This window comes from Macrobrachium nipponense, chromosome 5, assembly GCF_015104395.2.
Source record: "Macrobrachium nipponense isolate FS-2020 chromosome 5, ASM1510439v2, whole genome shotgun sequence".
NCBI classification, from domain to species: domain Eukaryota; kingdom Metazoa; phylum Arthropoda; class Malacostraca; order Decapoda; family Palaemonidae; genus Macrobrachium; species Macrobrachium nipponense.
The window spans coordinates 95,113,914-95,126,413 of record NC_061107.1 but is presented as its reverse complement, the minus strand read 5'-3'; the positions used below and the strand labels follow the sequence as shown (position 1 = coordinate 95,126,413).

The 12,500-nt window shown below is 38.8% G+C and overlaps 1 protein-coding gene across 4 annotated transcripts in view; it reads right to left on the bottom strand.

The window, feature by feature from the left end:
• Window positions 1-11,258: 11,258 nt before the first annotated feature.
• LOC135215524 (probable G-protein coupled receptor Mth-like 1) overlaps window positions 11,259-12,500 on the bottom strand; it is a 14,541-nt gene continuing 13,299 nt past the window's right edge. For 2 of the 4 annotated variants that reach the window (XM_064250347.1, XM_064250348.1), the window contains exon 8: window positions 11,259-12,500. This exon is cut by the window's right edge and continues 331 nt beyond it. The gene's annotated coding sequence lies outside the window, so the exon portion shown is untranslated. The other 2 variants (XM_064250349.1, XM_064250350.1) reach the window with 1 other exon arrangement.

Here is a 12,500-nt window from a genome sequence, read left to right as displayed (position 1 = left end):
CTTCCCCAGGAGCAACAGTTGGGATTCACAGAAAATGGGTCGAGATAAAGTACCATCAACTTCATGAATTTCTGACCCTTTCACTATCAAGAATGTCGTGCCATAGACATCCTGCCCTCATGTGAAAGTTGTTTGAAACTACTGGATTCTAAAACTTTATGGAAAGCAAAATAATATCTAATCTTATTAAAATGTTTATTGTTGCCTTGGAATGGGAGACGCGCGCCCTTACTGCTGATGGACCCGGCGGCCCCGTGCGCCCTCCGCTGTCGGTTTAGGAGGCGCACTCCAATACATGACCTTAGTGTGGTATTTTCGGTCACACTCCCCTATCCTGCAAAGAGCAACTTTGCAGAGACGACAGAAGAACCGGGTGTCTCTCCTTCTGCCATTCATACGGCACACCCGGCACCGTTTCTGCCTTCGCCCTTGTAAGGCCTCCAGTATGTGATCCCCTGGCTGCAGCCGACACACAGGGTCCACTACCCGACGCGAAAGTCGGTTGAATGGCGGGGCCGGCAGCAAAGAGGGGCGTCGTCAGCAGGGGCTCGTCAGCAGGGGCGGCGGGGCAGCAAGAGGGGCGTCGTCAGCAGGCGGCGGTCAGCAGGGGCGTCGATTCAGCAGGGGGGCGGCAGCAGGGGCGTCGTCAGCAGGGGTGGCGGCAGGTCTAGCGAAGATGGCCCTCCTATCTGCCCTTTCCTCTAGGGGCAGATCTGCAGCTCGGGGCAGGGGGTCAGTTATGGAAGGCCACTCATCGGGATCGAAGTTGATGAGGGCATTCCCGGCTTCCTCTAGGAACTGTAAGTGGGTCAACCTCGGAAGATTGTCACCGCGGTACCCACAGTACAGTATGTAGGCATTTTGGAGGGCCAACTGAAGGATGTATTTGAGGAGCTTCTGTGTCCACTTGCTGGTTCTCCTGACGAAGGGATAATACTGGATGAGCTAATCAAAGAGATCAACTCCTCCCATGTGCCTGTTGTAGTGCCCACTGACGGTAGGCCGCTCGATACGAAACTCCTCAAACACAACTCGGCCCTGTCGACGTGTCTTCTTCCACTGTACGATCTCTTCTTGGATGGGTTCATGACTCGTCGTAATCATGGGGACGAGTCGGACACCCTTCCAACAGATGATGAAGACAGCGCCCTTCCGCGCCACTCTGTCTCTCTCTTGCCAGGTGTTGTGGATGACTAGCGAACCTCTTGAGGACTTTCGGGGCCCCACGCACCAACCGAAGGGTACCACTGACGTGAACACCTGCTTCATACAGTTCCTGGGCCAGGGATACCGAGTTATAATAATTATCCATAAACAGGTGATATCCCTGGTTACGGAAACGTCCCACAAGATTGAATACAGTGTCACGCAGCGTGGAGAAGACCCCGGAATACACTGAAAAGTCCACAACGTATCCAGTGTTGGCCTCGGTAATAAGAAAGAATTTCACACCATATTTCTTCGGCTTCTTGGGGTTATACACTTTTATACTAAGACGTTCCTTTGTAAGGCATCATCCCCTCATCCAAAGACAGGTTCTTTCCAGGAATCACGAGATTACTACACCGATCACGGATATAATCCAACACTGGGCGCACTAAAATGAGGCGATCACTGTTATTCCGGGGTATGGCCCTTCGGTTGAAGGCGTTGAAGTACCTGTCCAACGCCAGGAAATTATCACGGGACATAACGCCAGGCACATTAGGCATACATAAAAAATAATTTCTCCTCCAACTATTGCCTGACGTCGGAAGCAGGTGTCATACCAAAATAAATGTTGCAGCAAAAAAATGTGCCATGTCAATGAGGTTGCAACCCCGCCAGTATACGACAAGGTCGTCCTCAGCTCACACGGCCAGTACCGAGCGTAGTCCACCGTCTCGTGTACAGGTATTCCAGCAATTCCCGCTTTAGGAAAAGCTGGATGAACCCCAAAACAGTCAGGGGTACTGGTACGTTGAGCCCAGGGGTTGCCGTGAAAGGGTGCATGTTAGGAGGGGTGGGGTCCTCCGTCCACCCCTCGTCACTCTCCGACGACCGACCTTCACCTTGGCTGGCGCAACGAGCCGACCTTGCGTGCGGGCGCGGGCACGATATTGCACTCTACCCTCCCCCGTTGGCCCATCACCCTCACTTAGGCCTTCACTTTCTGTATCGTCCTCTGCGATAAAACTTGACCCCGTATCCTCATCCTCCCCCTCCTCTGATTCCCCCTCGTAAGCACTGAACCCACTGAATTCGAGCTCACTTTCGGGATATGAGCCTCGAACGGACATTGGGGGCATATATTCATCCTCACTTTCATCGGGAATGATGTCCTCATCACTCGATGACCATCTGCCATCAAAATGAGGACTTGCGACATGTTCCCGATCAAGCTCCGATAGATATTCATCTATGTCCCTTGGTTGGAGGCCTCCCAAATGCCTACGAATGCCCCTAAGGACGCCCACATGCTTCCTAGGGGTAACCAAAGGCATACGCTGTGTTCCTGAAACACTTTCAGCCACACGTGGCCGCACAGAACGGCCTTGAGGCGCGGGGTCATGCTGGGTGCTTGGCCCCTCGCCAGCATCCAGGTCCAAAACTCGCCTTACACGATCCCTTCCGACGGGTAAAACGCGCCTTTCGCGGTTCACACGTCGTTGAGACATATCTAGGAATGTCCTGTAGCAACACAAATGCTCAAAGTCTCGCACAAGTCCAGAAAAACACGCTTTAGATGAAAGATCGCTCTCAGATGATGCGCTACTGATGCTGGCTGGAGCAAGAAGAAGGGATATCGCGCATGCGCACTTGGGTCACGCTTCAAAACAAAACTAGGCCTTGATCCGTGAACTCCCAACATCCCCCAAGGGGCGTGATTCAAAAGTTTTAGGCTGGTAGGCCTATAAGTATTTTTCCGCAAATTTAAAAAAAAACTTTTGTATGTCGACGTAAAATACGTCCAGTCGGCACCCGAGAGACAAAAAATGTTAACGTAAAATACGTCCAGTCGGCGTAAGAGGGTTAAACACTAAGTCTTCAGTGCATACCTCAGTGAACCATTAGGGTTCCTTTGCCCCAGTGTTAGAGAACTAAATATCCGTATCTTGAGCAAGAAGTCATTTTTCTTTTGTCTTGTGTAATCTGGGATCCTTTTCCAGATTCCCTGAGTCACGTGCCAAGTCTGTCTGCCCGCAAGTGTTGCATTGCTGCAAGATTTCGAAACCAGCTTTATTAATGACTTTCATTCTGCGCCAGCTATCATTCACTTGAGAGATATTATTAGTCCATGTGGGAACCAGTTGCATTTACTTAAACCTTGGCTGTTAACCCTTAAACGCCGAATGGACGTATTAAACGTCGAGTCAAAATCTCCCCCGATTTCCGAATGGACGTACCATACATCGGCTCAAAAATGTTTTTTTAAAAATTCGCGGAAAAATACTTTTAGGCCTACCAGCCTAAAACTTTTGAATCAAGCGCCTTGGGGGATGCTGGGAGTTCACGGATCAAGGTGTTGTTTTGTTTACAATCGTTACGCAGGCGCGCAAGCGCGAATTTCTTTCTTAACGCACTAAAAAGTATCAGTGACACATCTCAAAAATTATTTCGTCACTATGACATAATTTTTGCACCGTTTTAAATTATCCGTTACATGAAGTATTATATATGAAAATGTGCGCAATTTCATTTAAAATACAACAAAAAAATACTCATGATTGTAACTTTTATCAGTTTTGAAATATTTCCATATAAAAAACGATAAGTGCCAAAATTTCAACCTTTGGTCAACTTTGACTCTACCGAAATGGTCAAAAAACGCAATTGTAAGCTAAAACGCTTATATTGTAGTAATATTCAACTATTTACCTTAATTTTGCAACTAATTGGAAGTCTCTAGCACAATATTTCGATTTATGGTGAATTTATGAAAAAACTTTTTCCTTACGTCCGCGCGGTAACTCTTCCGAAAAAAATCATATATGCGATTGTGGTATTGTTTGCACCATTTTAAAATTAGCCGTTACATAAAGTTTTATATATGGAAATGTGCGCAATTTCATGCACAATACAACTAAAAACAACCCATGGTTGTAGCTTTTATCAGTTTTGAAATATTTTCATATAAAAATTGATAAGTGACAAATTTTCAACCTTCGGTCAATTTTGACTCTACTGAAATGGTCGAAAAACGCAATTGTAAGCTAAAACTCTTATATTTTAGTAATATTCAATCATTTACCTTCATTTTGTACCAAATTGGAAGTCTCTAGCACAATATTTCGATTTATGGTAAATTTAGGAAAAAAAATAAAATTTTCCTTACGTCCGCGCGGTAACTCTTCCGAAAAAATCATATGTGCGATTGTGGTAATGTTTGCACCATTTTAAATTAGCCGTTACATAAAGTTTTATATATGAAAATGTGCGCAATTTCATGTAAAATACAACGAAAAATAATTGAAGGTTGTAGCTTTTCTCATTTTCGAAATATTTGCATATAAATCACGATAAAAAGAAAAAAAACCACGTTCGGTCAACTTTGACTACCGAAATGGTCGAAAAACGCAATTGTAAGCTAAAACTCTTATATTTTAGTAATATTCAATAATTTACCTTCATTTTGCAACAAATTGAAGTCTCTAGCACAATATTTCGATTTATGGGGAATTTATGAAAAAACCTTCCTTCACTCCGCGCGCTGATTCTCCACCATAAATCTCCGAATTGCGTACATCGAATTCTCGGAAAATTTGCTCCGTTTCATATTAGGCATTTCATAGAGTTTTATATATGAAAATGTGTGCAATTTCATGTAAAATAAGAGGAAAAATATTTGATGTAGCTTTTCTCATTTTCGAAATATTTGCATATAAATTACGATAAATAGAAAAAAAACCACGTTCGGTCTACTTTGACTCTACCGAAATGGTCGAAAACTGCAATTGTAAGCTAAAAATCTTACAGTATCGTAATATTAAATTATTTGTATTCATTTTGAAACAAATTGGAAGTCTCTAGAACAATATTTAGATTTACGGTAAATTTTTGAAAAAAAACATTTTTTTATGTCCGTGCGTTACGAATTCGTACATCATTTTGTGATAATATTTTTCCGGTGTTGCTTTTATTGTTTTACAATGTATTATATATCAAAATGATTGCAATTTAGTGTACAATACAACGAAAAAAAAAGAAACTCGTTAGCTTTTACTGTTTTTTGCACAGCGTGATTTTAATACAATTATGTAATAATTTTTTTTTGCTACCATATATCGCATTATTTACATATGATAATGATATTATTTTTCATTTCTGATGATTGCATACTAAACTTCAGGCAATGACAAAAAAAGGAGCCAAAAATGAACTCTTAATCTTCAGAACTAAGTGCGCTGTGATTTTTTGAAAAAATTATTTTTTCCGCTTCCGCTCTCACTCAAAACCGGCTCCGGCATTCGGGGGAGTTTTTTAATTTTACCCCTTCGGCGTTTAAGGGTTAAGCAGCCTCTTGTAAATAAATAGCTGTAAAGTACCTAGCTGAGTTTCTGGCGACCTTTCCGCTAGAGTAAATTATCACTATAAATCCTTTACGGTAAGTTCAAGTAAATTTCCTTTATTTTCCCTCAACTATTTCTGTTTACGTATCGGAGCCTCTCTCAAGGCCGGGCTCATACGTAACAATATATATATATATATATATATATATAATATATATATATATATATATATATATATATATATATATATATTTATTTATATGTGTGTGTGTGTGTGTGTGTGTATGGAAACTGTAGACATTGTTTTAGTGAAATCACTCTACTAAAGCATTTCCTCGCTCTTTGTCTGCAGTCTTCCCCTGTGTGGACAAAATCTTAGACCCTAATGTATTAAACAGGCAGTCTTGATTTTCATTAATATTTGATTCGTCAAAATAAGAGCAAATGGGTTGTTTCCATTTACCAATTAGCCTCCTTAGCATTATAATCTCCACTCTCATGTTTGATCTACATAATCTGTCAGTACTCTTGTCATAACAGAACAAATCACAGCATTTGCAAGATTGATTTTATCAACAGTTGTTGGGCATTTTCGTACGAAAAGCAACTGAATAATGAAAAGAAAACAATATTACTGGACAAATATATTAGGTGGATATTCGGCCGATGTCCGCAGTCCGAGAGGATTGTTTACTGAATTAGTGTATGGATACAAGCTTTGATATGGTTTGGCTGACGTCACTGACCGCAACATTCAAATTATAATCTGGCGCAGGCCGACTTCCTCTCTCTTTAGACTTTAAGTATGTCCATTTCCAGGGTTCACCTTGACCTCCAGGCTAATCAGGAAAGTGTAATACCTCCTTTTTGGATTAAGATTAAATACCTCCCTCGGCAGAATGGGAAACGTGACAACGCCGTTAGTTATAGGAAAGTCTCAACCTTTCCTAGCTAGTGTTATAGTCACAGACCACCCATCGTATATGATATCCGAGTCATACAGAATGTCATTGGTGGCATGAAGATTCATCTGATGACGCTGCATTCCATTACTGGTTACGATACTACATCTGCTCATTTTGGTCAGGGTAAGAAGAAAGCATTCTTACTTGCTCTGAAAGGAAAGTCTTGACAAGCTTGATGTGTTTGAAAGTTTTCATAGTTCTAATGACAATATTTCCATGGCTGGAGAGCAGTTCCCTCGAAAACTCTATGGTGTCCGGAGAGTTGATATCTTAGACAAATACTGCTTCACATGCAACAACCGCTCCATTGGCAGATCCTCACAGACTTCATTCAAATTGGAATCACTACTCTCAACTAGTGCAGCAGCAAAACAGCACTTATTTAGAACATAACTGACAGTTCATCAGTGGAAAAGGAACCTGTTAAATCCATAGAAATGGGGTTGGCGACATCAAGACAGCATGATGGTCCCAGTTGGAACAGATAAACCAATAGCGCCAGAATGTCTACTCAGACTTGTGGCATGTGGGTGCAAAGGTCATTGTGGAAAGGGTTGTAGATGCAGGAAACTTGGATTACACTGCACCTCAATGTGCAGCAAGTGTCAAGGTCAAACATGTACAGACATTGTAGATGTCTCAGGTGAAAATATTTAACTTGATTCTGTTCAGGATTTTAAGCCAGAACCAAGGAAAAGTAAGACCTCTTTATAACCAAATTCATTCATCCTTCCCTATATGCAAGTTGCCCCTGTGATCTGGAATTCTCCATTCTCTCTATATCCCTATTTGCTCCCATTAGCTGCTCTGGATTTACTCTCCACAAGGGGCCCTGCATGAGGGTGTGGCCTACCTAGGCAATATTTTATTCTAAAATAACGGGGCAGCTGCAGCTCTGTATTAGTCACTCTCAGAACTTTCTCAAGCCATGCAGACCCCACTTCACCCCTTTTGCTTCCCTGCCTCCTCTGGGGGATCTCAAAAGCATTCTTGTACTTCCATAGTGCACAGAAATATCAGCAGATGAGAAGACTATCAGACTCACAATTTTCAGGTACTATGAGATGTAAATTAAATGCTGTCAGTGAATTGTTTTGCCACTTCTCTGTATTCCATTTCCATTCTTCTAAGGCGACTTTCCTCCCTTCTTTGTTCAGCTTCTCACTACCCAATTTTGGCTCAATGCTGTGATTAATTCCCTTGTCATGCTAGTAAACATCCCACTAGGTTAATTCAAGCAACATAATAGTCCTTTCTGTGTAAACTCCCAGTCATTTCATGCCCCTTGAGTGGGTTGTAATATTTTATGCTAAGAGCAAGTAGTGTGTAAAGTTTCCCACATGTTCCTCGCCTCAGTACTGATGCTAGAATGCAATCTCTTTGCAGACAAACACTGTGGCTGATTGAGGGAGAAATTGGGAACCCTTTGGAATAAGGCACGCATTGAAATAACCCATTTTGCGCAAATTCTGATCGCCGTTTCTGGTTCATTTCCCATCCACGTGTATCCGGTGGACTGACAGTCAATCACCTCACTCATTCTTGGACCTACCTGTAACTTAATGTAAATATAGTTCATTTAAAACCTAATTCCAGAGTTTATGTAAGTTCCTCCTTTTTCAGCAATATCGGCCTTCTGCCATAGATTATTGTTTGTATTAACTCTCGTCCCTCAAGGCAAGGTCATTTTTCTGAGTGTTAGAATTCTTTTTCAAGGAGGGAACGAGCAGTTCATTACAATTCATAAACCTGCTAAGAACTTTCAAGAATCCTAATTCTACTCTCGTTGGTTACATTAGTCAAAGATTTTACTGGAAGATGTTTCTCATGTTTATTTGTTTACTAATACACCAATGAAATGTTCATTTAATGTTTTGAATTCGACCTTTTGTCTATATTTTAGTAGTTTCTACCCAAATTACAAAGAAATGCGGATTTACTGAACCAATGTTCATGGTATGGAGGAGGCATGTTATAACACGGGTGGCAGGTAGTTTCGATGTGATTTCTGACTTAAGCCTCAGATGGATTTTCTTGGGCTTTTGATATGTTAAAGTACTTTATATATCTGAATTATTGTGAAAAAATCAACTTTTTAAAATTTTTTTTTATTTTTGCCAATATTATTGCTACTGCTCTTCGACTAAACGGGCTTGTACTAAGCACGCTGCACAGGTGGATACATACAGGGTTAAAAGCCTTGGGGGTCATTATCTAGGGAAGATTTTTTTGACTTTATTCCTGTAACTTTTTTACCTGGATTCCATTATCATAACAATTTTTCTTTTTTTTCATGCCTCAGAGCTGTAATTGATTAACATGACTTTCATATGACAGTATTTTGTTTAACGTTCCTCTACCTTTTCTCGCTGTGCCAAAGAGGAACAATTTTCTTTTTGCCATTAAATGATGAATTTGTTTTCCTCTTGCTATGGGATACTCTTGTGCAATGGCTTAGGACAGCTACCAGTATAGATGGCATGTCGCTAGTGAATGTTACTAACGGTGTTGAGAGACTTGTTTTTGGTGAAAAAAATATTTTTCCTTCTGGGGGAAGTTGTATATTGGAAAAGTTTTAGGATGAGAAAGTTAAGAAGTTCGCTTATTCAGTCATCAGTTTTTTTTTTTTTTTTTTTTTTTTTTTGAAGACTGACAGGGATAGTCATTCAAAAAATCATTTGTTCAACCAAAGAAACAGTGTCTTTTGAGTAGATTTCCTTTGGAGTCCAAAGGCACTTCCTAACATAAACAAGAAGTTATTAGGTTTCGAGGGTTTCAATATTTTGCAGCAAAATCTCCTCTCTAAAAAAAAATTGCTATCCATTACACCGAAATATTAATTAGAACACGCCAAGTGTCTTTTTTCTAAGTAGAGTTTTGACTGTGTTCTCCAATTTTTGATTGCCGCCTTGCTTTGTTTCTTAGCTAAGCACCATGCACAAACATATGCGAATATATTGTTCGAGCTACAAATTTCCTATAATATCTAATTCGCTCTACCTCGGAATTGATATATTTGCATATATGCAAACCGAAGGGGAATGTGTTAGCTGATAATATTTCGTCCTCTCGTGGGTTCGAACCAGCGTCCAGCAGACAGAGAAGAAATCAGGAATTCTGTGATGTTACCGATTCGGCTAACAAGTGAGGTTATATACCGACTCATACCTATTACGTCCCTTCGATAAAAATGGACTCCAATAGATTAAATTTTTCGGTGATCTGACCCTGCAGAAATCTCCACCCAGGATTATACCTCGATCCTATTTCCTTATCTCTTATGCTTAAAGAGCATGCCTCCCAGATTAATAAACTGTGACCCCGCACTCTTTTTCTGATTTTGTATATAAATGCCTTTCAGCTTCTTTTATATTTAGTGGAACTTTAAAATTCAGAACATGATACGAAAGTACTTGTTCCAAGTCCCTGTTTCATTTACCTTTCTACCGTGGATTTAAGAATATATATATATATATATATATATATATATATATATATATATATATATATGTGTGTGTGTGTGTGTGTGTGTGTGTGTGTGTGTGTGTGTATGTATATATATATATATATATATATATATATATATATATATATATATATGTGTGTGTGTGTGTGTGTGTGTGTGTTTGTGTGTGCATGTGCGTGTATGTATATATAATATATATATATATATATATATATATATATATATATATATATATATATAACATATATATATATATATATGTATATATATATATTGCAAGGGATTCTGTAAAGGCCCAAACGTCTTGCAATCCTTTGACGAGGGGTGTTTCGATGGCCTTTGAAAAATGGAAAATCCCACTCCTTTTTTTTCTCCTCTATTCATAGAGTGAATATAAGCACCATTCAGTACAACGAAAGGTGATGATATCTCACCATAATATAGGTAAGCAGAAGATCTAGGAATAAACACGGAGAGGCAAAATTCAAAATTGATGACAAAGGAGTCGTTGAAATCTTCTTAAAAGAAAATAAAAGACCAAACACCAGCGTCACTTTGGTACTGTGGATACTGAAGTGGCGATCAGGTGGCCGGAAATAAAGCCACAGAAAAAAGTCACAATTTCTGCAAGTCTTAAGTTTAATTTCATACTATATTTAATAATTTTCTGCGGATTTTTTTTTACTTACAGGATGTTGACTTGTGCAGTTGTATTTAACCCCAGAGTGTTCTTTATTCTACTTTAATTTTCAAATGAGGTGAGAATGGAGTCTGGAGTTACGAATACTTCAGTTGACCTTGAGTCGATGGTTCAAATATTGTGTGATCTGATACTTCAATAAACTATAAAATTATGTATGTGTTCGTGTGAATATGAATTTTCTTGACCTTCACTAACAATACCAACTGCTTACTGATAAGTTTTCTTGCTTCATTTCTAATTAAATAACTAGAAATTTCTGAACTCTTTACCTTGTAAAGTTTAGATTCTGAAATCCTCTAGTGTTTTTAAAACTATAGGAAAGCCTAATAACATGAATTAGATTAAGTGTGAACGTTTATGGTGAGGTAATTTAAGATTACAGTAATTGTCCCTTGATAGGCATGAGGCGTAAACTATTTTAGGATACTAATTAAAATCAAATTTCGAGTTCTTATTATAATTCGATACCTGCCTGCTATACAAGATAAAAAAAATTACTTGAAAAACTTGAGCTAGGTATACGACAGAAATGCCATTTACTAAAAAAAATATTTTTTGCCAGAACGTGAAAAGTTTAATTTCTTAAGACAGATTTCAAATAGTAAATCTTTGTTTTACTATTAAAAGCTGGATAGATTAGCTTTAGTACCCTTTCAGACCTGAAAGCCAAAATTTTAGTTTGGCATACATGAAAGGCTTCATTCTCAAAGTAGAAATTTAGATAATTAATTAGCTGATTATAAAGATTATCAAAAAGCGAAAGAGGAATAGGGATTGTTGAAGGTAATTGCTCAGTCAAGGGATAATTTTTGGTTAGGAGTTGACGTTAAAAAGGTATTAGACTTGTGGTCAGTACGGTATGATTATTCGTAAGAGGTGTCTGTTATTAACCAAATCTTATGGCAAAAGAAAAATCAAATTCCTTATAGTTTAGTCTATTTTTTATTTGAACTAATGAGTAACCTTGCATACATACGTGATACATAACGTAGTATGATGCGACACTTCACTCGAAGGTTGCTTCTACATTAAACTGAAAACTTCTGCTAATGAGACACTCATGGTGAATTTGTGATGTATATTGTGGGATCAAATTATAGGTACAGGTGTTCTAGTTTGAAAGTCAAGTTTTCGTATAGCTATATACACGTGATGTGTATATAGCTATAGGCATATATACATACATAGATATATACATATAAAATTCATTGTGCTTTATCGTAATATAAGTTTTTTATCTGATATTTTCATGACTCTTTCACCTTCATTGTGTGAATACCTCAGGAAGTAGTTAAATATTTGTTAGTCAAGGCTTGTTTGGCCTTTGAGGACTGTCAGGGGAGGTACAAATCTTAATTTATCTTACGAATATCTGGATGCTTTGAGGAAATACTAAACAAACAGCAACAACTGTTTCGATATTTTCACGTACAAAATTGTCATCCTCGTATTTACATTAAAGAAACAATAGGGTGTATTGGAATATCAATATACATAGGTAAATATATACTACATGCGTGATGACTGAAAATTCACCAAAAAATTTGCTCATGTCTGTAATCAAAACCATTCTTGCAGTTTTAAAGTTCTTGTTATAGCAATATGTAGTAAGCAAATATTATTATGCTGACGAAGTACATAGCCTGATAGTATTATGCCGTAGTATTGGTAAAGGGAAGCAGTAAGTATATGCAGATCTTTATCCTTTTATCAAAACACCAAGAATTAGCAATGGGAAAATGTCTGCAATTATGTCAAAGCTAATTGTACGTTTAATACCTGTAGTTTATAGTCTTGATCACACTGAACTCTGATGAGGCTACAGTTGGAGACATTTTGAACAGGTAACTACACGTAAAATTGACAATTTAGGAAAC